Raw genomic sequence first — 21,510 nt, forward strand, 5'->3', positions numbered from 1 at the left:
TTGTGTCGCACTGTCCCAGAGGGGCACGAGGTTGCCCACCCCGATCTCTGTGTGTCAGCCTAGTCCTCCTGGGCAGTGAAGCTCATCCTTGCCTGGTCCTCGCCCAAGCCTCCAGTGGCCACAGACCTCTCTCCCAGGCAGGGCATGTAAGGGGAGGGCTGGGCCCCGTACCCGAGTTCCGTCTGGGGGACAGCCAAGTAAACAGGCGCACAGGCCACTCCTATGTTAATGTTCCTTCTGCAGGTTCAATTAGTGAAACTTTGTTATGCCTTTTACTTCCTCTAGATTGTCAAGTTTTATTGTCTTCTGGGCGCTCTACTAGGGGTGATGCTAACCCCGTCAGAGCAGATCTGAGGACCTCACTAAACCATTCAATCTTTAGTAGCGACGAGCAGCATGTACAAAGGGCAGGGACCTAATCATTGCCCGCTTATGACCCACACTTACTGAGGAAATGTTTGCTCATGGGAAATAGTTGCAATCCCCAATAACTATCACAAGCGGGGATCAACAGGTTACCTGCACCAGTTGGAAAAGAGCTGACACATTTAACTAGTTACTATTGAGAAGTCTCATCCGGTATCAAAAATAAACACAAATCGCATCACCAACTAAGAACAGCCATACACTATCAGCCACAGAATGGAGAAAGAGCTATCATTCTGTTAATCCTTTGCATGACTGGACCAGTGAGCAATTAAGCCATTGTTTCCACTTCTGGTGCTGCCCTTCCGTCAATTCCTTTAAGTTGCAGCTTTGCAACCATACTCCTCCGGGACCCAAAGACTTTGGTTTCCTGCAAACTGGTTGGTGGGTCATAGGAATAAGGTCACCAGATCACTAGTCAGCATCATTTATGTTCTGAACTATGACTGTATCTGATTGTCTTCCAAGCTATGACTTTCATGCTTGAATAACATAAACGTTCTTGGCAAATGCTTTAGCTTTGGTTAGTTTTGCACCAGTCTAAGAATTTCACCTTTTGCGGTACAATACAATTGCCTCTAGCCGTCAATCTTAATCATGGCCTCAGTTCCGAAAACCATGAAAATAGACCTGGAGTACTATACATATTCCATTATTCCTAGCTAAAGTATTCTGATGACCAGCCTACTTTGAACACTCTAATTTATTTGCAATCAAGGCTTCGGGCCGCCCAGAACACTCAGCCAAGAACATCAAAGGGATGCCGAGAGGCTGAGGCTGAGACAGGCTGTAGCTCACCTCTTGGCAGACCACCAGCACAAGTCCAAGATCCAACCTCAGGCTTTTTAACTAAAGAAACTTTTATATACACTATTAGAGCTGGAATTTCAGTGGATGCTAGACTTCCCTCCAATGGATCCTCCTTAAGGGATATAAAGTGCACTCATTCCAATTACAGGGCCTCAAAAAGAGTCCTGTATTCTCATTTTTAATCAGTACCACGAGTCGAGAGTAGGTAATTTGCTTGCTTGCTGCATTCCTTGAATTTGGAAGCTCCTTCTCAGGCTATCTCTTGGGAATCTAACCCTGATTCCTCATTACATATGGTCGCCATGGTATGTACAGAAAGTCTCATTGAAAGTTAATAGGGCATACATCCGAGTGTATCCTCGCTGTCACTGGGACATACCAAAGGTTTGAGCAAAGCTACTGGGAGAGCAGGTATTGGTCTTGATTTAATTAATGCATGCATCCTGGAAGATCAGCACTTGTCAGCATGTATTTATCTCTAGAAATACAACAGTTATCCAAGTAAGATGAAGTGATCATAGGAAGCAATAACTGAGTTAATGAGCAATTCACAGTTTTACTGTTCCAGCCATGTGTATACATGTGCACGGCTTACTCTTTGAGAAAAATATATGCTACTGGTAAGATCAACCAGGTAGCTGCACCTGCTGAACGAGAGGAGGAGCCTTGTGCCTGTTCTAAGTCAGGCTTTACATCCCTCAGGAGCCTGCTGTAGGAAGCCCCTGCTTTCCGTCAGGCGACTTGGGACTTTCACTTGAGGGCCTCCTGGAGCTCTGACCCAGGGCCAAGTCATAGCTTTTCCTCCCAGAACGCCGCGATCCACCAGCAGGAATCCTACTTGGCCCACTAGGCCACCAGGGAGACCACTAGCGGGGGTTTAATAGTTTTACATATACATATGTGGTTTTCTCCTGGGTGTGCGCTCACGTCCCCCAGGGGACAAAAAAATTATGTAAAAAAAGTCTTCAGATAAATTGAGACCCTTAACGCCAGAATGTTAAGGGTCTCAGACTTATTTCGTCAGCTAACGGTCGTAGGCCCAAATCAAGCCTCAGGGGGAGGAGCGGAGTGCTGGGCGGAAGTGCGGCTATCTGTCTTATAAACTTGTTTTCCGTTAGTGACAGACTCTGGCAAGGCGTATGGCCCCATAGTTCCGCCCCGTACATTATCGCTCCCCTAGCCTGGGCCTTATATATCTGGATCAGTGCCCCCAGTGGACGGTATGATGAACCAGTCATCATCCGGGCGATACCCCCAGTGGTTTGCATAAGTTTGAGGTTAGCCCTGCTCTGATGAGGTCCCCAAGTCATAGTTTCGTTGAGAGTCACACCAAGGTATTCAAAGGTGGCCACTCTCTCGAGCCGTGCAGCTCCCAATTGCGGATTTGGCCGTAGTTTTTGCCTCGGATTCAAAACCATGAATTTGGTTTTTGCCGCATTAATTTCCAGCCCCCTATCAGTACAAAAGGCCACGAAGGAGTCAAGAATCCTCTGTATGCCCATGGGGGTTTTGGATAGCAGCAGGGTGTCGTCCGCAAACATAATTGCGGGCACCCTGCTGCCATTCAATTTCGGGGCGTCAGTATATTCAGTGGCATTCAGATGGGCGATTACCCCGTTGACGAAGAGGCAAAACAGGGTCGGTGCCAACACACAACCCTGTCTTACCCCCCTGCCAACGGGGAATCTATCGGTCAGTTCCCCCGACCTCCCGCACCTCACCCGGGCATAGTTGTTGTGATGCAGCCTCTGTAAGATCAGTAGGATGTCCGGGGGAACACCCATCTCTGCCAGGATGCTCCAAAGTTTCCCCCTGGGCACCAGATCGAATGCGGCCCTTAAGTCCACAAAGATTGTGTACAAACTACCGCCCTCGAATTTTGCTACCCTCCAGTAGATCAGATTCAATCTAAAAACCTGGTCCACTGTGGCTACCCCCTTCCTGAAACCCGCCTGGTAGGGACTAAGGGCTCCCACCTCCTCCATCCAGTCCTGGAGCCTATTCAGCAACACCCTACCAAACAGTTTCTGTGCCACGTCTATTAGGCTGATTGGTCGGTAGTTGGCTGGGAGGAGAGGCGAGCCCTTTTTGAAGATGGGGACCACCTCTGCCCCCAGCCAAGTACTAGGGATTTCCATGCCACCAAGAACTCCATTGAAAAGGGTGGTAAGGTAAGGGGCCCAAACAATGGGCTCCTGTTTAAACATATCCCCAGGCAATCCATCCAGTCCCGGCGCCTTTCCAGAAGCAAGTCCTGAGATGGCAGCGGTCACCTCACCCAGCGTTATCGGCTCCCCTTCACAGTCCGGCCAGCCCACCTCATCAGCAGCAGGAGATTCTCCCGGCTCAGAACTGTATAGGGTCTGGAAATGAGCCTGCCACACCCCTGGGGCAATATTGGGCTCTATTGCCGATTGTAAATTCCCCGACCCCCCGTTCACAATCCTCCAGAACAGACGTTGGTTTTGGGTCGCTAGTGCCTTAGTGAGTTCTTCCCACTGTTTTTCCTCCCATTCTACCTTAGCGTGGGCAGTGAGTTTCTTGTAAGCTCGCCTACTTTGTTTGAGGCTATCCCCCCCTACACCCTCCTTGATTAGTCTAAGGAGCTCTGTTTTTGCCCTTCTGCAAGCAAGGTTGTACCATAATGTTTTGCCTCGTCGCCCCCCTTTTGTTTTACGTGAACTGCAGGTGAAATGAGGTGCCGCAGTTTTTATGAGGTCCTCATGGGCTTTGAGCAATTTGCCCTGGGAGTCTTTATTGTTTACCTCGGCGTCCAAGCAACCCACAGTTTCCAAAATGGGGGTTAACTCATCATAGAGCATGGGGAGTTTATTCTTGCTTGTGGCCAGGTGCTCCCACCTGATCCTTCTCCTGCTGTTATCAAGGAGAAGCGCAGGGATATTCCCTTCCGCTTTATTCGCGAGAGCTTGGGGGCCAGGATGGACAAGGTCGAGCTCAAGCGCGTTATGGTCACTGTCGGTCCTTTCCGTCACCCTGAAGTCCTGGATTGTCGGCCACTTCACTATTTGAGCCAAGACATAATCCAGACGAGACTCTCTTCCCAGTCTGTTGTAGGTGGTTTTACTGGGTATGTCGGATTTCATTCGCCCATTGCACGCTCTGATTCCGAACTTCAGGGTGAGGGCTGTGATTTGTACTGCTAATGGGGTCCAAGCCTTTGGAGGTGGAGCTTCCACCATAGGCACTGCCCATCTGACCTCCTCTTCAGATGATAGCCCATCCAGAAGACCAGGGAGTGGCTCAAAATGAGAATTAAAATCCCCTCCCACTACATAGTATGAATCACTCGGTAGGTCAGATATAAAGTTAGAGAGTTCATCTATGGTTGGTGATTCCTTTGCAATTCCCATTGGCCTAGAATAAATATTAATAAACACCAATTTAACTTGGTTGGGCCACGATAGTGAAATCGCAAGAATGTCTTCAGAGTTGGTCGGCAACCGCATTGCCACACAGCCCAGATGGGATGCGACCCAAGTCGTAAGCCCTCCTGACGGACGGCCTTTGCCTTCCCATCTCGCTGGGGTGAAGAATGACATGTAGCCTTGGTGACCATAGTCCTCTCTGGCCCAGGTTTCCTGGAACATACATATGTCTCCAGTCTCGATATAGTTTGCCCAGTCCGAATAGAAAGCAAATGTGTATACGTTTATTACCGACATCACACTTCCGTAGTTATAGCATAAGCCACAAACACTTTTCAATGACTGAACCCCTTTTTCCAATGTATTCAACAGCATCTCTGAGACAGCATACCTTCAGACTTTGATTACACTGGTGATTCTAAAGTAATGCCTGCAGGTCCACACTCACCCTTATGAGGCTTAATCAAGCGCTCCAAAGGGAGGCAAGCCCAGCTCCAGCTTGCTCCCTTGATCCTGAGGATGCCTGACTTTGGGTTGCTCCAATACACTCTCAGTTAGGGCCATTTCCATATATTTGTCCCCAGCGCTTGCTATTGCTCCAGAAAAACAACTGTCCCACACTCCTTCTAATGTTTTCTTCAGCTGGACTCTCTTTGACCAGGCCTAATATTCGAATGCCAGATTTTTTCTCTGTTTTATACTAAGAGGCACATTGGTAGCCAAACATACACTACAGGCGATTAACTTGAAGGGGGCACCAAATGTTTAGTCCATCTTATTGATCACAAGGAGGTTGCAGTTCACATTTAACCCTCCTTTTGTTGTATAATTAACTTAGTCAGCCAACACATGCTTCAAAATGTGATCGCTTCTTCAGTTTCAGTTGTACTTTTTATGTTCAAATTGGTTGAAAAGGTGGTATGTTACTTGAATACTTGCTATGATCCTCCATTCTGCATAAAGTTGTATTGCAAGCAGTTATAAAGCCCATGGTTTGACTACTGTCACACATAGTCGGAGCCAGGTGCAGGCTATTCGGAACTGGCAAGGGAGTAGCTCTGAGCAAAGTCTTATTATAAGCGTCCCTTCCCCCGTGTGAGCTCATGGGGCCGTACTATGGCATAACACATATCTAAAAAGAAAACACTACTGATTGCGCATTGTATTGCGCACATATCTTACCTTGATATTTATTAAGGAGATACAGTTTGAGTCGCTCACAATTACGTGTGGCACCAGGGATCATTGACGTGATCCTGACGAAAAGCCTTGGGGTAATGGTTTGAAACATGTAGACCTTGAGATGCACTTACATAAAGGTATGCCTTTCAATTTTCTTCTTTTTAAACATAACAGCAAGAGGTCTGAATAAAATATTTGTTCCTACTTAGCCAGATATTTTTAACTCTAGATAAGACCCTCCCACTCCTTTACAACCCAACTCTTCATAGTATATGACAAAAAGTGCTTCCACGTCTCTGTTGGTCGCAGCACACCCCGTTCTGCAGCGAGATGGGAAGAACCCTATGATGAAGCATGCCAACAGGGAAAATCTTGGTGAGGGAGGGTTATTTTTGGAAAACGATTCTGTTTTCTAAGAATTTAGAAGAGTAGAATGGTAGTCTTAACAGCACAGATGGACTCTTTTTATTTAACCTTTTTTGGAATACTAGCTAATCTTTGTATGTCTCGCATAAAAAGAGCTTCAGCAGAATCAGGAGGCTTGTGCAATCAAAAAAAAATCATAAATAAAAAACATAGATACCTCAGCTTATATAAAAGGGATTTAGGTCATCACTTTTTACTCAATGATCTATTCACCTTTCATTCACAATTGCTTCTGTCTTCCACAGCATACAACATGGGACAATGAGCCTGCCCACTTCAGGCACTAGCTCTTTCACATTGTAATAGTATTTTCCCAGATCATATGTACACATTTGCCCAAAAAGAATTGCAAATCCTCTGCCAGGGCTGGATTATTTATATAACAAAACATGACCCTTGCGGGTGTCAAAGCTCTTTACAATTAATCAGAGGGCAGAGACACATTTAATCAATAATTTTATAGTTGAGAAAAATACAGGATAATGCAGCACCCAGATACGGGAGGGTACGACACAATATCACGACCGATAGATCAAAAACAATAACATAGCAGGAGAGCACTAGTCATGTTGGCTAATACTTTACTTTGCCAATTAATATTTCCATCCATTCTTCATTATGTTTTTTATTTTATTACTCATCCTTGTATATTGAAGCTATCTTTAAGTTACAGTAATTCAAAGCCGATAAATGTTTTCTTTACCCCATAAGAATCGCATTTTCTGGTGATGCGCACTACAAATTAAAAACCTTTCCAGTATCTGTTTTAAGCCCACCTGCCTTCTAGGAAATACTAGTTCAGTTCTAGAAAATGCAATGATGTATTTATATTTAAAGTTTTATTGGAAGCTTATGGCTTACATGTTTAGGCTGTGGCATGCTTTCTATCTTCCTTTCTTTTTATTTTGGTCGCATATACTTAAAATACAAAGTAAAAACGTAGCCATTGCACCAGCTTGACAAGCACAGACCTGTTGGCTTTGCCACTGCTTGTGTATCAAGTTTCGCTCTGTTTTCAGTTTTCCAGCCAAGCATATAAATATTCAGCATGCGTGTGTAAATAAACTCTATTCAGTAATTAATGGCAGCTTGTGAACTTCCATTAAACAAAATGACACCACGGTTCTTTTTATAGGACCCAGTAGCATATTCCTACTTGCTACACCGAATGGTTTAAAATGACTCCACTGCCCTAGAAACAGTTTGGCATCTCGCTGTCTTCGTTTTCAGAGCTCGCTTCTTCACCACACAATTTAACACAACCATTAAAAGAAATCTTTCTTCTCCCTGATTACCGCATTACGAAACCTATAATTGTATGAAACGTGACCTATTCATCGGCTGGCAATGCAAGTCCCAGATAATGACGGCCCTCCAAATCACTTCAAAGACTTCAAAAAATCAAAACACTGCTCCATACATTGCTTTCTACATTCAAACAAGAAATAATTTAATAAATTATAGTGTAATGAATCTAAAATGGCTGCACTCCATTGCACTGAGGAAGAAAGCAGCGCAGAGCCATATTTACTAAATATGGCCTGCTGCTGCTCTCTTCCCTTGCACTGGTTCACAAAAAAACTTTGGGGCATATTATCAACGGCCAGCGATAATTATCGCTAAGAGCGCTTAGCGTGAGTTTATTTATCGCCGGCGATCGATGGATTACATCACCGAGATAGCATGTTATTATCAATGTTTATCTCCAAGGCGATAAAAAATCCAGCGATAGCGGCGAAATGCAGGAATATCGCTGAAAATCCAGCGATATTCCTGCAGCGATAGGGAATAACTTGATGATAGGGAGATGTGGATTCAGCCATAGAATCCACCTCCCATTATATGTATAGCTAAGTCTGGATTTATGCAGACGTTAGCTTACGGCGATAATCGCGATTAGCGCAACTTTTTTTAGCGCACCGCGGGCTTTGATAGTAGGGAGAACTTGTCTTGGCCGCTGTTTCCATTTACTTTTAGTGAAGAACGCCTACTTTGCATGTCATTAGCGATAAATATCACTGACATGCAAAGAGGCAAAATCACGGGCGCTATTGCCAGTAAACTGTCGCTAACAGCTGTTAGCGACAGCTTGCTAATAGTGCGATAAAAATATTGCCGCTTTAGCGGCAAAAAGTGCCACTAAAGCGGCGATGTTGCCCTTGATAATATGCCCCTTCTTACCACCACACACAAACCCCCTTGCACCTTTGGATGTGTACTGTCAGTGCAGCACACATGCAATGAGGGAAATTTTTGGAGAAATAAATACATTTCCCCTACTTAACGCACACCTCAAAAAGGAGTTATTTTTGCCACAAAGGTAAGTCTCACAATCTTTGCAGATTTGGTTTTGCGTGAAAATCTATGTCTTTTAGTGTTGGAATGCTCAAGTACCACACATGGAATGCCACCTTAATGCAAAGTATCACAAAGCGATATTTTCGCTGTTTTAAGGGTTAATTTCCAGAGCAAAGTTTTGTTTTGGAATGTAAACATTTTGTCAAGACTTTACACTATTTTACTTCACTCTGCATGACTTTGTGGTGGCCCATAATCTTGATAAATCTGCCCCACAATCTTTGCACTGACTCCAAGTAGTAGCTTGCATTAAGTTCAATGTAGCTGTTCAGGTTGATCGCTTGAAGCATTCTTGATAACCCAATCAATGTATATAATACAATAATACAAATATCTAGTCATGTACTTTTAATATTGAACTCAGGTAGCTGGCCTATTAGATTAACATCCAAACTAGAACAGTACTGAAGAATACACCTTCACCTAGGTGTTATGGAGAAAACTTGAGTCCACTGTTGTTCCCATAACTAAGTGTAGCATCTGGGAAGACAAAGCAGGGTGTTTAGAGATAGAAACATCATCTATAGGATGGCGTAGGTCCATTGAACCGTGCCGGCAAATGAACAAAATAGCATCTTTATAGGCAAGTATTTAACACATAATGGGATGGTGTATTGCAGGAGCACCCACTAGGTAAAAACTGATGGATGATGAACCCAAGCCTGGGTTATTAATGTCAAAGTCTCTCTCTGGGATGCTGACACAAAAATAATATCACAAGCCTGAGACATTCCCTGTAATTGCAGCCTGATGCTGTCAACAACTTGCAGAAGAATCTGTAGCTGCAACAATAAAATAGTAGCACTGGACTGCGGAAAACCATGTCTAATATTCAAAACACTCATGATGATTGTCTCCTGGAAGAGAGCAGCCATATTTCTGATGTCAGCCGTGCAAGTAAGGCCCTCATATGCCCAACCAGAACTTGCCAGCCTGCAAACTCCCTTTCCAACAACAACTCAGGTGCCTTAAAGTGTACTGACGGCATTACCTTACATCATCTGTCACACTAGCAAGCTCTTCCACAAGCTACTTTAAACACAAGCCCCAATTACAGTGATATAATTAATTTGGAGCGCCCAGAGCTTAGATGGTCCCTGAGCCAGTGGGCTGGACCCCCCTTGCCCTGGTGGGAGGCACCAGAGGAGAAGAGCCAGATTGGCCCCCTGTGCCATCAAAGTGACTCATGCAACACCCACAGGTGGTGCACGTGTGGAATCCCGAGCGAGCAGAGAGTGGCTTCCCCTCGAAGAAGTTTTCAATGGCTTCGAGCGGCATGGAATCTCTGCTAAGAGGAGTTAAGGTTAGATCATCTGTCCTGCTCTTTCTTATCCAGGCTGCCCTGCTGCCCAGGTGGGCAGCTACTTAGTGGCTCGAAACCCAGGTGGACAGGGATCTAGCGCAGGAGGGTCCAGGTGGCATGGCATTTGGAAAGGAAGCACTGCATTTCAGTGTTCTCCAGGGTCGTGCTGGGGGAGTGTGGGTTCTGTCTTTGGCAGGCTTTGTGTCGCACTGTCCCAGAGGGGCACGAGGTTGCCCACCCCGATCTCTGTGTGTCAGCCTAGTCCTCCTGGGCAGTGAAGCTCATCCTTGCCTGGTCCTCGCCCAAGCCTCCAGTGGCCACAGACCTCTCTCCCAGGCAGGGCATGTAAGGGGAGGGCTGGGCCCCGTACCCGAGTTCCGTCTGGGGGACAGCCAAGTAAACAGGCGCACAGGCCACTCCTATGTTAATGTTCCTTCTGCAGGTTCAATTAGTGAAACTTTGTTATGCCTTTTACTTCCTCTAGATTGTCAAGTTTTATTGTCTTCTGGGCGCTCTACTAGGGGTGATGCTGACCCCGTCAGAGCAGATCTGAGGACCTCACTAAACCATTCAATCTTTAGTAGCGACGAGCAGCATGTACAAAGGGCAGGGACCTAATCATTGCCCGCTTATGACCCACACTTACTGAGGCAATGTTTGCTCATGGGAAATAGTTGCAATCCCCAATAACTATCACAAGCGGGGATCAACAGGTTACCTGCACCAGTTGGAAAAGAGCTGACACATTTAACTAGTTACTATTGAGAAGTCTCATCCGGTATCAAAAATAAACACAAATCGCATCACCAACTAAGAACAGCCAGAGAGGCTGCTAGTCGTGCGCTCAGTTGCTGCTTTATTTTTAAAGAATTGTGCGTGATTTATCCCTTGTGTCCGCTCCCCGCTCCCCCCTGCATTTAGAATTACTTTTTAGGAGGAAAAAAATCGGACTTTTAAATCGCTTTTAAAATTGTTTTTGTGATTCGCTCCTACCCTCGTTAGGCAGTGAAATTATTTCCATCTGTCCCTGATCGCTGGGTGCTGGGTTTAGACCGGCCCCGGGCTCGATCTAGTTTTGGCCGCCATCTTAGGTGGGGGCACATTCGCCGAGCGGTCTAGTCGCCCTATATTAACAGTCCCTTATAGCTCCGCGCAGCGGACGCAAGCAGCGGACGCGCCGGAGTTTCGCCAGAGTTAAGCCCGTCTGTGCCCGTCCGGGCCCAACCGGGTCCAGGGCCAGTAGCCATGTCTGACGTGAGTCCCCAGCACTCCATCACGATCAGGTATACGAAGGACGAGCTTCTATCCTACCGAACACCGAAATATGATAAATGCTGCTATGTTGCCAAAGACGGTAAGCGCTTTAGGGGGTGTAGAGTTTGCCATCTGGATGTAGAAGATGCCATCCCCACCACCTTGTGTCGGTTTGCTCTGCTTAATTGCAGATCACTCCCCTGCCACGCTACAGAGATTAACTCCCTACTACTGGACCACAAGGTTGATGCCTTGTTTCTGACTGAGACTTGGCTATCTGACACCTCGGGTCCGGATGCGGTGATAGCGTTGGCGCCGGGTTACCTGATCTACCATCTTGACAGAGGCACAGGGAGAGGGGGTGGTCTGGCTATTTTATACAGGGAGTCACTGAGTTGCAAGGCACGTCAGGCAGGGGTCAAGGATTGTGAGAGCTGCCAATTCTCGCTTCAATTTTCCCCTACCCACACGTTGACGGGACTCCTAGTCTACCGGCCCCCTGGAAACATGGGTGATTTCACATCGTCATTAATGGAAACTACTACCCTGCTGGCTGCGGCCGCATCCAACTTCATCCTGTTAGGAGATCTCAATTGCCATTTCGATGAAGATATTGACCCTAGGGCTACCAATCTGTCGAGCGAGCTGAGCGCTCTGCAGATGAAACTAATAAATACTGGGGCCACTCATGTCAAAGGCCATCTTCTTGACCCCATCTTTTCGAACATGGCGGGTATATCCGTCATGCCTCCCCTCGCTCTTCCTTGGTCTGACCACTTACTGATCATGGCTAATTGGGAGATTAAGCGTGAGGATACGCTCCCACTCAGGGAATTTAGAATAGATAGGGCATGGTCAAGGCTCCCGGTAGACACTTGGAATGCCCGTCTGGAGGACACTCAGCCTGAGAAGGGCTGCGACCCGGTGACTGCAGATGTTATAGTGAGGAACTGGTTGACCAACGCACTGGACCACGTCCTTCCCCTCAAGAAGATGCTCATTAGGGATAAGAGAATGAGGTCTGCCCCTTGGTATACCCCAGAGCTCAGAACCCTGAGACAGAACTGCAAACGTGCGGAGAGATTATGGAGAAGGTGCCCGGAGATAGATAGCAGGGAAAAATATCGTATCGAACTTAGAATATACAAACGTGCAATACGTACTGCTAAGGCCTCCTTCTATGGGGAGAGAGTAAACCATGCTGCGTCCTCATCCAGGGAAGCTTTCTTAGTGATGAAGGAGCTTCTTAAACCACCTGAGCCTACTCCTGTCTATGTTAGACCACAGGAAAAATGTCTGGAATTAGCCACCTACTTCAAAAATAAAATTGACATTATTATTAGTTCTCTCCCCTCGGTCCTGGGAACATCGCCCCCCTCTGAGGACTTCAGCATGCCGGAAAATCGACTGACGTCATTCGGCCCTGTATCTACAGATGAAGTACTGAAGGTCCTCGGGAGCATGAAAAGTGGCTCACCTCGGGACCCTGTCCCGATGCGGTACCTTAAGCAGGCCGCCCTGACGATAGGAGAGCCCCTGACTAATCTGATCAATCTCTCGTTCATTCAGGGGACAGTGCCACCTGACTGGAAAAGTGCGGTTGTCAAAGCGCTTCTGAAGAAGCCAGGCTTGGACCCGCTGAACTTGGCCAATTTTAGGCCCATCTCCCTACTTCCGGGAGTGAGTAAGATTGCCGAGAGGCTGGCTAACCTTCGGTTATCAAACTTTCTTGAGGAGAATGGCCGGTTGAGGGACTCCCAAACGGGATTTCGACCAGGCCATGGTACGGACACGGCGCTGCTAGCAGTGGTAGAGGAGGCCAGAAACACTTTGGATGCAGGGGGATCAGTGACAGTGATCCTCCTGGACCTCAGTGCGGCCTTCGATACCGTTAACCATGGGGTATTGATACAACGTCTAGCTGAGTCGGGTGTCACAGGAGTGGCCCTGGAATGGTTGGCCTCCTTTCTGAAAGGGCGTACCTTCGAGGTCTGGGAAGGAAATGCAAAATCCCCTCCCCTCCCACTCCACTGCGGGGTGCCACAGGGCTCATCCCTTAGCCCCACGTTATTTAACGTGTATATGGCACCCTTGGAGGGTGTGGTGTCTCCGTTTGGCTTTAAGACCATTAGCTATGCGGATGACACCCAGCTAGTGGTGAGTCTTACACAACTGGAGAAACAGCCTGAGACACTCCATGCCTGCTTAAGAGATGTGTTTGATTGGATGTCCAGGTCATCGCTCAAACTGAATGGCTCAAAAACTGAGCTGATGATCTTGGGTCACTCAAGCTTTGCCCTCTCACCTAGCAGCTGGCCCAACTGCATGGGCACCCCGCCTGACCCAAAAAAAGAGATCAAGAGCCTGGGGGTCTGGCTGGAGCCTGACTTGTCCTTTAGGACACACGCCAAGAAGATCGCGGGCGTTTGTTATGGAATGCTCCGGTCGGCCCGGAAGGTTCTCCCCCTGTTACCAGAACTCTCCCGGAAACTGTTAGTCCAAGGATTAATCATCTCACGCCTGGACTACAGTAACGCGCTCTTTCTTGGAGCACCAGAGTCAACGTTTAAGATCCTGCAACAAGTGCAGAACGCAGCAGCAAGACTGCTGTGGAATGTTCCGGCCAGGCAGTCAGCCAGACCTGCTTTAAAAGCGCTCCATTGGCTCCCTGTTAAAGAGAGAGTTACCTTCAAGGCCCTGTGTACTGCTCATAAAAGCATACAGGGGAAAGGACCAGCTATTCTGAAGGATATGATCCGCCCTTATAAGTCCACCAGAGCTTTACGCTCTGACAATCAACATCTCCTTCAGACTAAGAGAATCAGGAGAGCCCGTTCAGGGGGCAGGAGTTTTTCTATCCATACAGCGCTCGCCTGGAACTCCCTCCCATTCTCTCTGCGGTCCGAACCTAACCTTCTTAGATTCCGGAAACATCTGAAAACGTATCTGTTCCCAGAATAATTGTAGCTTCTCTGTTTTCTATTAGTAGCCTGCTCTGGGTTTCTATAAGCGCTGGGATGCCTCACGGTAACCGTGCGCGGTACAAAAGTCAATAATAATAATAATAATAATACACTATCAGCCACAGAATGGAGAAAGAGCTATCATTCTGTTAATCCTTTGCATGACTGGACCAGTGAGCAATTAAGCCATTGTTTCCACTTCTGGTGCTGCCCTTCCGTCAATTCCTTTAAGTTGCACCTTTGCAACCATACTCCTCCGGGACCCAAAGACTTTGGTTTCCTGCAAACTGGTTGGTGGGTCATAGGAATAAGGTCACCAGATCACTAGTCAGCATCATTTATGTTCTGAACTATGACTGTATCTGATTGTCTTCCAAGCTATGACTTTCATGCTTGAATAACATAAACGTTCTTGGCAAATGCTTTAGCTTTGGTTAGTTTTGCACCAGTCTAAGAATTTCACCTTTTGCGGTACAATACAATTGCCTCTAGCCGTCAATCTTAATCATGGCCTCAGTTCCGAAAACCATGAAAATAGACCTGGAGTACTATACATATTCCATTATTCCTAGCTAAAGTATTCTGATGACCAGCCTACTTTGAACACTCTAATTTATTTGCAATCAAGGCTTCGGGCCGCCCAGAACACTCAGCCAAGAACATCAAAGGGATGCCGAGAGGCTGAGGCTGAGACAGGCTGTAGCTCACCTCTTGGCAGACCACCAGCACAAGTCCAAGATCCAACCTCAGGCTTTTTAACTAAAGAAACTTTTATATACACTATTAGAGCTGGAATTTCAGTGGATGCTAGACTTCCCTCCAATGGATCCTCCTTAAGGGATATAAAGTGCACTCATTCCAATTACAGGGCCTCAAAAAGAGTCCTGTATTCTCATTTTTAATCAGTACCACGAGTCGAGAGTAGGTAATTTGCTTGCTTGCTGCATTCCTTGAATTTGGAAGCTCCTTCTCAGGCTATCTCTTGGGAATCTAACCCTGATTCCTCATTACATATGGTCGCCATGGTATGTACAGAAAGTCTCATTGAAAGTTAATAGGGCATACATCCGAATGTATCCTCGCTGTCACTGGGACATACCAAAGGTTTGAGCAAAGCTACTGGGAGAGCAGGTATTGGTCTTGATTTAATTAATGCATGCATCCTGGAAGATCAGCACTTGTCAGCATGTATTTATCTCTAGAAATACAACAGTTATCCAAGTAAGATGAAGTGATCATAGGAAGCAATAACTGAGTTAATGAGCAATTCACAGTTTTACTGTTCCAGCCATGTGTATACATGTGCACGGCTTACTCTTTGAGAAAAATATATGCTACTGGTAAGATCAACCAGGTAGCTGCACCTGCTGAACGAGAGGAGGAGCCTTGTGCCTGTTCTAAGTCAGGCTTTACATCCCTCAGGAGCCTGCTGTAGGAAGCCCCTGCTTTCCGTCAGGCGACTTGGGACTTTCACTTGAGGGCCTCCTGGAGCTCTGACCCAGGGCCAAGTCATAGCTTTTCCTCCCAGAACGCCGCGATCCACCAGCAGGAATCCTACTTGGCCCACTAGGCCACCAGGGAGACCACTAGCGGGGGTTTAATAGTTTTACATATACATATGTGGTTTTCCCCTGGGTGTGCGCTCACGTCCCCCAGGGGACAAAAAAATTATGTAAAAAAAGTCTTCAGATACATTTAAATTGTCAGGGGGTCGGCTCTCGTACACACAGGTCAACCTCTTGTGGGGGGTAATTTTGCACATGTGATGTTTCGCTGGGGGCCAAGATCAGCCCCTCATGGAAACCACACATGTTAAAAAAATGATCTATCTATCTGTCAATCTATCTATCCAACTATCTATATTTATCTCTCTCTCTGTCTCTCTCTCTCTCTCTCTCTCTCTCTCTCTCTCTCTCTCTATATATATATATATATATATATATATATATATATATCCAACATAAAAAGGTTACCTTTTTAGAAGAGCCGCAAACAGGTAGGTATAAATTTTGTTTTATTCTTGGAAGCTGCATCACGATGAAAAGGGATTCCTTTCAAAAGTTCAGGTGCCTGATGCGTTTCATGCGCTCTCGCATTTCCTCAGAGGCACCTAATTGAATCACTGCGTGCAGCCTCAGGCAGTCTTTAAGTATGCAATCACCTGCCCATGTGGGCGTCGGCTCCCGCTGAGCCTGCTGGTCAAGGTAGTGCCAAAATATAACTCAAGTGAGTGGCTTGCAACGAAGTGAAAGTGTCAAAAAATGAAAACCACAGTGGGTCTGAAAAGAGTCTCTAATGCATTATATTCCTTCCAAGAAACGACCTTCCTGCCCTTGTTGCGCCTTAGTTGTGTGCCACTGTCTGAGACGTTTCAAGCCCACCAATGGGCCTGCACTCGCACATCCGGCTTGTCAATGTGTAGCGGCACACAACTGAGGCACACACTACAAGACCCACAAATCAACACGGACTCATTCGAGTCGCCCATTGGAGGGCTAATATTTTTACTGTATAGGTGAGTAAATGGGAGTGTGATTGATTCTTTGCATGACTGACTAGGTGTGTTAGTAACTCTGGATGAGTGGTGGTGTGTGAATGTCTGTATAGGTGTATGAGTGCATATGATAGTGTTGTATTGATGAGTGACTGCATTTATGAGTGACTGTATGGGTGAATGAGTGGATGTGTGTGTAGCTCTATGAATCTGTGAGTGGGTAGATAGTAACTGGTATTGGTGTGTCTATGGTTTCGAAAATGGTAGTGTGTATTTTAGAGTGGGTGTATCAAAGGTTATATTAGAGCGTGAGGAGGTGCATCAGATTTTCACGTGGATGATGTCATCAGTGATGTCATTTGAGATGTCACCGGTGATGTCATCAGTGATGCCATTGGCCATGTCATGAATGATGTAAAATGTGATGTCATCAGCAGCGCATTGTGGGGGTGTGAGTTATAGTTAGTTCAACTAACTATAATGGCCGAATTTCTCTGGTTTTGTATGAGTGAAATGTGCAACTAACTATAATGTCCCTGAAACCTGTGTTTTTTTCAGTGAATTTCTAAGGTTTTTTAAATGCTAATTTCTAACTATAATGTCCCTGAAACCTATGGTTTTTTCAGTGAATTTTAAAGGTTTTTTAAATGCTAATTTCTAACTATACCGTCCCTTAAACCTATAGTTTTTTCAGTGAATTTCTACGATTTTTAAATGCAAATTTTCTAACTGTAACGTAGTAGTCGCGTTCCCCAACCACTACTCTGCCAGGAGGCACATTTGCAGAGTGGTGGAGAAAGGTGAGCATGGCCTCCGAAGACCTCTTAGCAATTCCACTGTGTGGGACTTACTGGAGGTAACAGGAGGGTAGTTGGCCCCCAGGCTCAACCTTGGGGGCCAACTACCCCTCCTATTACCTCCAGTCCCACAGAGCAGGATTTCTAAGGTCTCTTAGCAGGCCATGCCCCCTTTCCCCACCACTCTGCAAACGCACCCCCAGGCGCAGTCTTGGATGAGGATGAAAGTCCCCTTCACTGCTGGATGTCCTTAGGGGCCAACTAGCCTACCTGATACCGCCAGTATGTCCCAGATAGTGGGATTGCTGACAGGTGGACACAGACCACGCCCCCTTTCTCTACCACTCTGCAAACGCACCTTCTGGCGCGTTCTTAGTTGGGGGATTAAGTCCCCTTGAATTCTGAGGGTCCCTGGGGGCCAACTAGCCCATCAGGTACCTCCAGTAAGCCCCACAAAGCTGGATTGCTGAGAGTGGTCCAAGGCCATGCCCCCTTTTTACACCACTGTGCAAACGCGCCTCCTGGTGCACTGCTGCTCGGGGGATCAAGTCCACTTTAGTCCTAATGTCCTCAGGACACAAGAGGACCTCTTCGCTCCACCAGCAGTGCACCAAGAGGTGTGTTTGCTGAGTGGTATAAAAAGGGTCGTGGCCTCGGACGACCTCTCAGCAATCCCACTGTGTAGGGCCTACTGGAGGTACCTGGTGGGCTAGTTGGCCCTCAGGATTCAAGGGGACTTAATCCCCTAACTTATAATGTGCCGGGAGGCGCGTTTGCAGAATGGTGCAGGGAGGGTGCGTGGCCTCCAGCGAGATGCCGGCTTTTCTTTTTTTTTGTTATAATGGGGGCTGTGTGGCCACCCCTTCCCTTAATATTTTGTGTGCCCTGGGGACCCCATAACACAGGGCCTGACCCATTGTTTACAAAAAAAAATAAGAAGAATGCTGTGCTGCCCCCCCCCCCCCCTCACACAAGACCGATTTTGGCCCCGGGGACCCCATCCCCGGGACATGGCCTCATCTTTAAAATATTTTTTTTTATTTATGTGGGAGGGGAGCCGTGTGGCCCCCCTTCCCTGGGCCACTTTTGGCCCCGGTACTCCATCCCCCGGGCCTGGCCTCGTTTTTTAATTAATAATTGTTTTATTAATTATGGGGGGCCACATGGCCCCCCTCCTATGGACCACTATTGGCCCCAGGGATCCCATCCCCCAGGGCCTGGCCTCTTTGTTGGGGACCGTGGAGGAGCCTCAATGCCCCCACGGTCCGAGCCGGCTCCCAGCCTCCTCGGGAGCTGGCATTGCTTTTGGACAAAGGGAGCTGCTAGCATGAAGCTCCCCTTGTCCAAAAGCAATTCTTCTTCACTTTATGGAAGCGAGAGCAGAGTTTGAAATGACAGGGTGGGAGCCATGCTTCCGCCCTGTCATTGCAAACTGCAATGTCCCGGGGTGGGCCCCCCAGGACATTGCTGGAGCCGGCCCTGGAGGGTGGTGGTCCCCAGGGCCACGAAGGGCTCTAGGAGGGTCACGTGCACCCCCTCTCAACTTCTACATAGCCTAAAAGAGGTGGTGGTGCCCGAAGCCGGGGGTCTGCAACGGGCCCCGTATTTAAGTAAAGTTTGCCCCGGGGAGGTGGTGGTCCCCACCGCAGTGTGGGGAGGGGCAGGAACCCCCCACACTTCCTTTGTATTTAAGCCCTGGGGAGGTGGCGGTCCCTGGGAATTGAGGGGCCCACGAGGCCCCCATGCACATAATTATGGATGCCCCGGGGGTGTTGGTCCCCGGGGCAGCATGGGGGGACAGCAGCCCCCCAGGCATTTTTGTATGAAAGCCCTGGAGAGGTGGAAGTCCCCGGGCTGCGGTGGGCGCTGCCCCCGCACATAAATAATTAAAGCCCCAAGGAGGTGGCAGTCCCCGGGTCTGTAGGGCCCCCCGCAGGCCACTGCTACATAAATCAGGATTGCCCCCTGGACCTGGCCCACCCAGGGGCTTTAAATAATGAAGCGCGGGAGCCCACACTTTGTTTTTTAAAAACAAATTGTCCGGAATCTCACCGGGTGCGCGAATCCGAATGAAAATAAATATGCTTTTTTTGGCCCGGGGACCTCTGTGAGCATCCCTGACCAGACATAGGGGGTAAGGGTGTTTTTACCCTGCCCCCTTTGCTTCTTTTTTAATGTTTCTCTCACCTTTTTCCTTCTCCCTCGGTACCGAGTCACAAGATGGCTGCCAACACTTCCTGGTTTGAAGTGTTGCCAGTCAATCAGAGGCAAGCTCGTGCTCATGAGGGCTCAGCCAATCAGATCTCACAATTCTCAAATATTGATATCTGTAAATCTTTAAATATCTCAAAAACTACTGAACGGATTTTCATTTAGAGTAGTGTGCTTTCTGGACCAAGAACTACCTCTCTGCCAAATCTGGTGTAATTCCGTTTAGCAGTTCAGGCTGTAGCTGTGTCTAAAGCTTCCTATGGAAATTAACATTGCACACATCACTTACGCATAAAGCCACCAACAGTTTTAGAACAACCTATCTCCCTTCTACGTAGGACAGTGTTTTAGAAAGACGGTTTTAGCCAGTAGCAGACATGGCATCTTGGTGGATGACTGCTTCCCAGGCCCTAACTCTGGATCTGAAGTCCAGAACCGAGGCAGGATCAGAAACTTGGACTGCATATACTGAGACAGCATCTGAGTGAGAAGAGGACAATGGAGCAGAATCTGGAAGTGATTTTTCAGTCGGCGCAGTTCCAGTCCGATGAATAATGTTCCAGCGATTCTAAGGGACACGATGATGACAGTTGTGCTGTCCCTTTGCAAGCACAATCTGTGCAGCCGGACAACAGTAGCAGATTATGGCAACCCAGAGGGCAGGCATGTATGACGGCAAGAACTGAGGGAATGCCCTTTTGGCAGCGCCCCAATTTAGCTCAGCCCCAAATTCTGCCTTTCACTGGCAACGCTGGATGTAAAGTCGGTGCTACCAAGTTTTTTGCCAATTGACCAGGTCCATCTCTTTTTGGATGTTGACTTCCTTGAGCAAATTGTGCAGCAAACATATTTGCGTGCCGAACAATTTCTGAGGGAGCATGGAGGCACCCTCGGGCCTCATTCAATGGCACACAAGTGGACACCCACTTCATTAGGAAAGTTGAATTTATTTTTGGGCCATATGCTCAAAATGGGGGTAGAGCATAAACCAACCTTGCTGTCCCGCTGTTCTACTCGTATGGATTGTTTAATTTCCATCTTCACACAGTGCATGAGCAGAGATCATTTTTGCTAATGACGCAATTCTGTTGCATTGCTCTGAGATCATTCAGGCTATGACAGGTTGTTAAAAATTCGAACTTTTGTATATTCTGGCAATTTTGGAACATTTGTCTGCCAGGTTTCCAGAGGTTTATACTCCTGGAAGGAATATTGTCATCGATGAGTCTTTGATCCTGTACAAAGGGCGGCTGCTGTTTAGGCAGTATATTGCGAGCTAAAGAGCTTGCTATGGCATCAAGCTGTACATGCTGTGTGGGCGCTCCACTGGCTATGTGTACAGCTTGAGAGTGAACACAGGAGAGGACACCACTCTCAACCCTGTAGGCTGCCCTCCAACGCTAGGAGTCACAGGAAAGTTTGCATGGGAGCTTATCCAGCCACTCCTTCACAAAGGTTATAACCTTTATGTGGGCAATTTCTATGTGGGAGTAGAGCTCTTTAGTGAGTTGTACAAAGCTGGTGCTGTGGCCTACGGTACAGTTTATTGTAGCCACAAAGGATTCCAGCAGGAGCTTGTTTGTAAGAAGCTCCAGAAATCCCAGAGCACTGCATTGCGTTCCAACAAACTGCATGCAGTCAAGTTCTTAGATAGATGTGATATGTACGTGCTCACTACAATTTATGATAAGAGCACTTCCCTATAACAGTTTGGGGACAGATGGCCGAAGTCCACAAGCCCACCTGTATACTTGATTACAACAAGTACATGGGCTGAATGGATAAGAACTACCAGGTTCTTCAGCCATACAATGCGATTCATAAAACTCGCACCTGGTACAAAAAACTGTTTACCCACCTAATCAAGATGGCAAAATACAATGCATATATTGTTCATTGC

General features: G+C 47.2%; 1 pseudogene; it reads right to left on the reverse strand.

The window, feature by feature from the left end:
* Positions 1-226: 226 nt before the first annotated feature.
* LOC146857644 (18S ribosomal RNA) lies at positions 227-1,873 on the reverse strand (annotated as a pseudogene).
* Positions 1,874-21,510: the final 19,637 nt, after the last annotated feature.

This window comes from Triturus cristatus, chromosome 3_2 (genome assembly GCF_964204655.1).
Source record: "Triturus cristatus chromosome 3_2, aTriCri1.1, whole genome shotgun sequence".
In the NCBI taxonomy this organism is placed as follows: domain Eukaryota; kingdom Metazoa; phylum Chordata; class Amphibia; order Caudata; family Salamandridae; genus Triturus; species Triturus cristatus.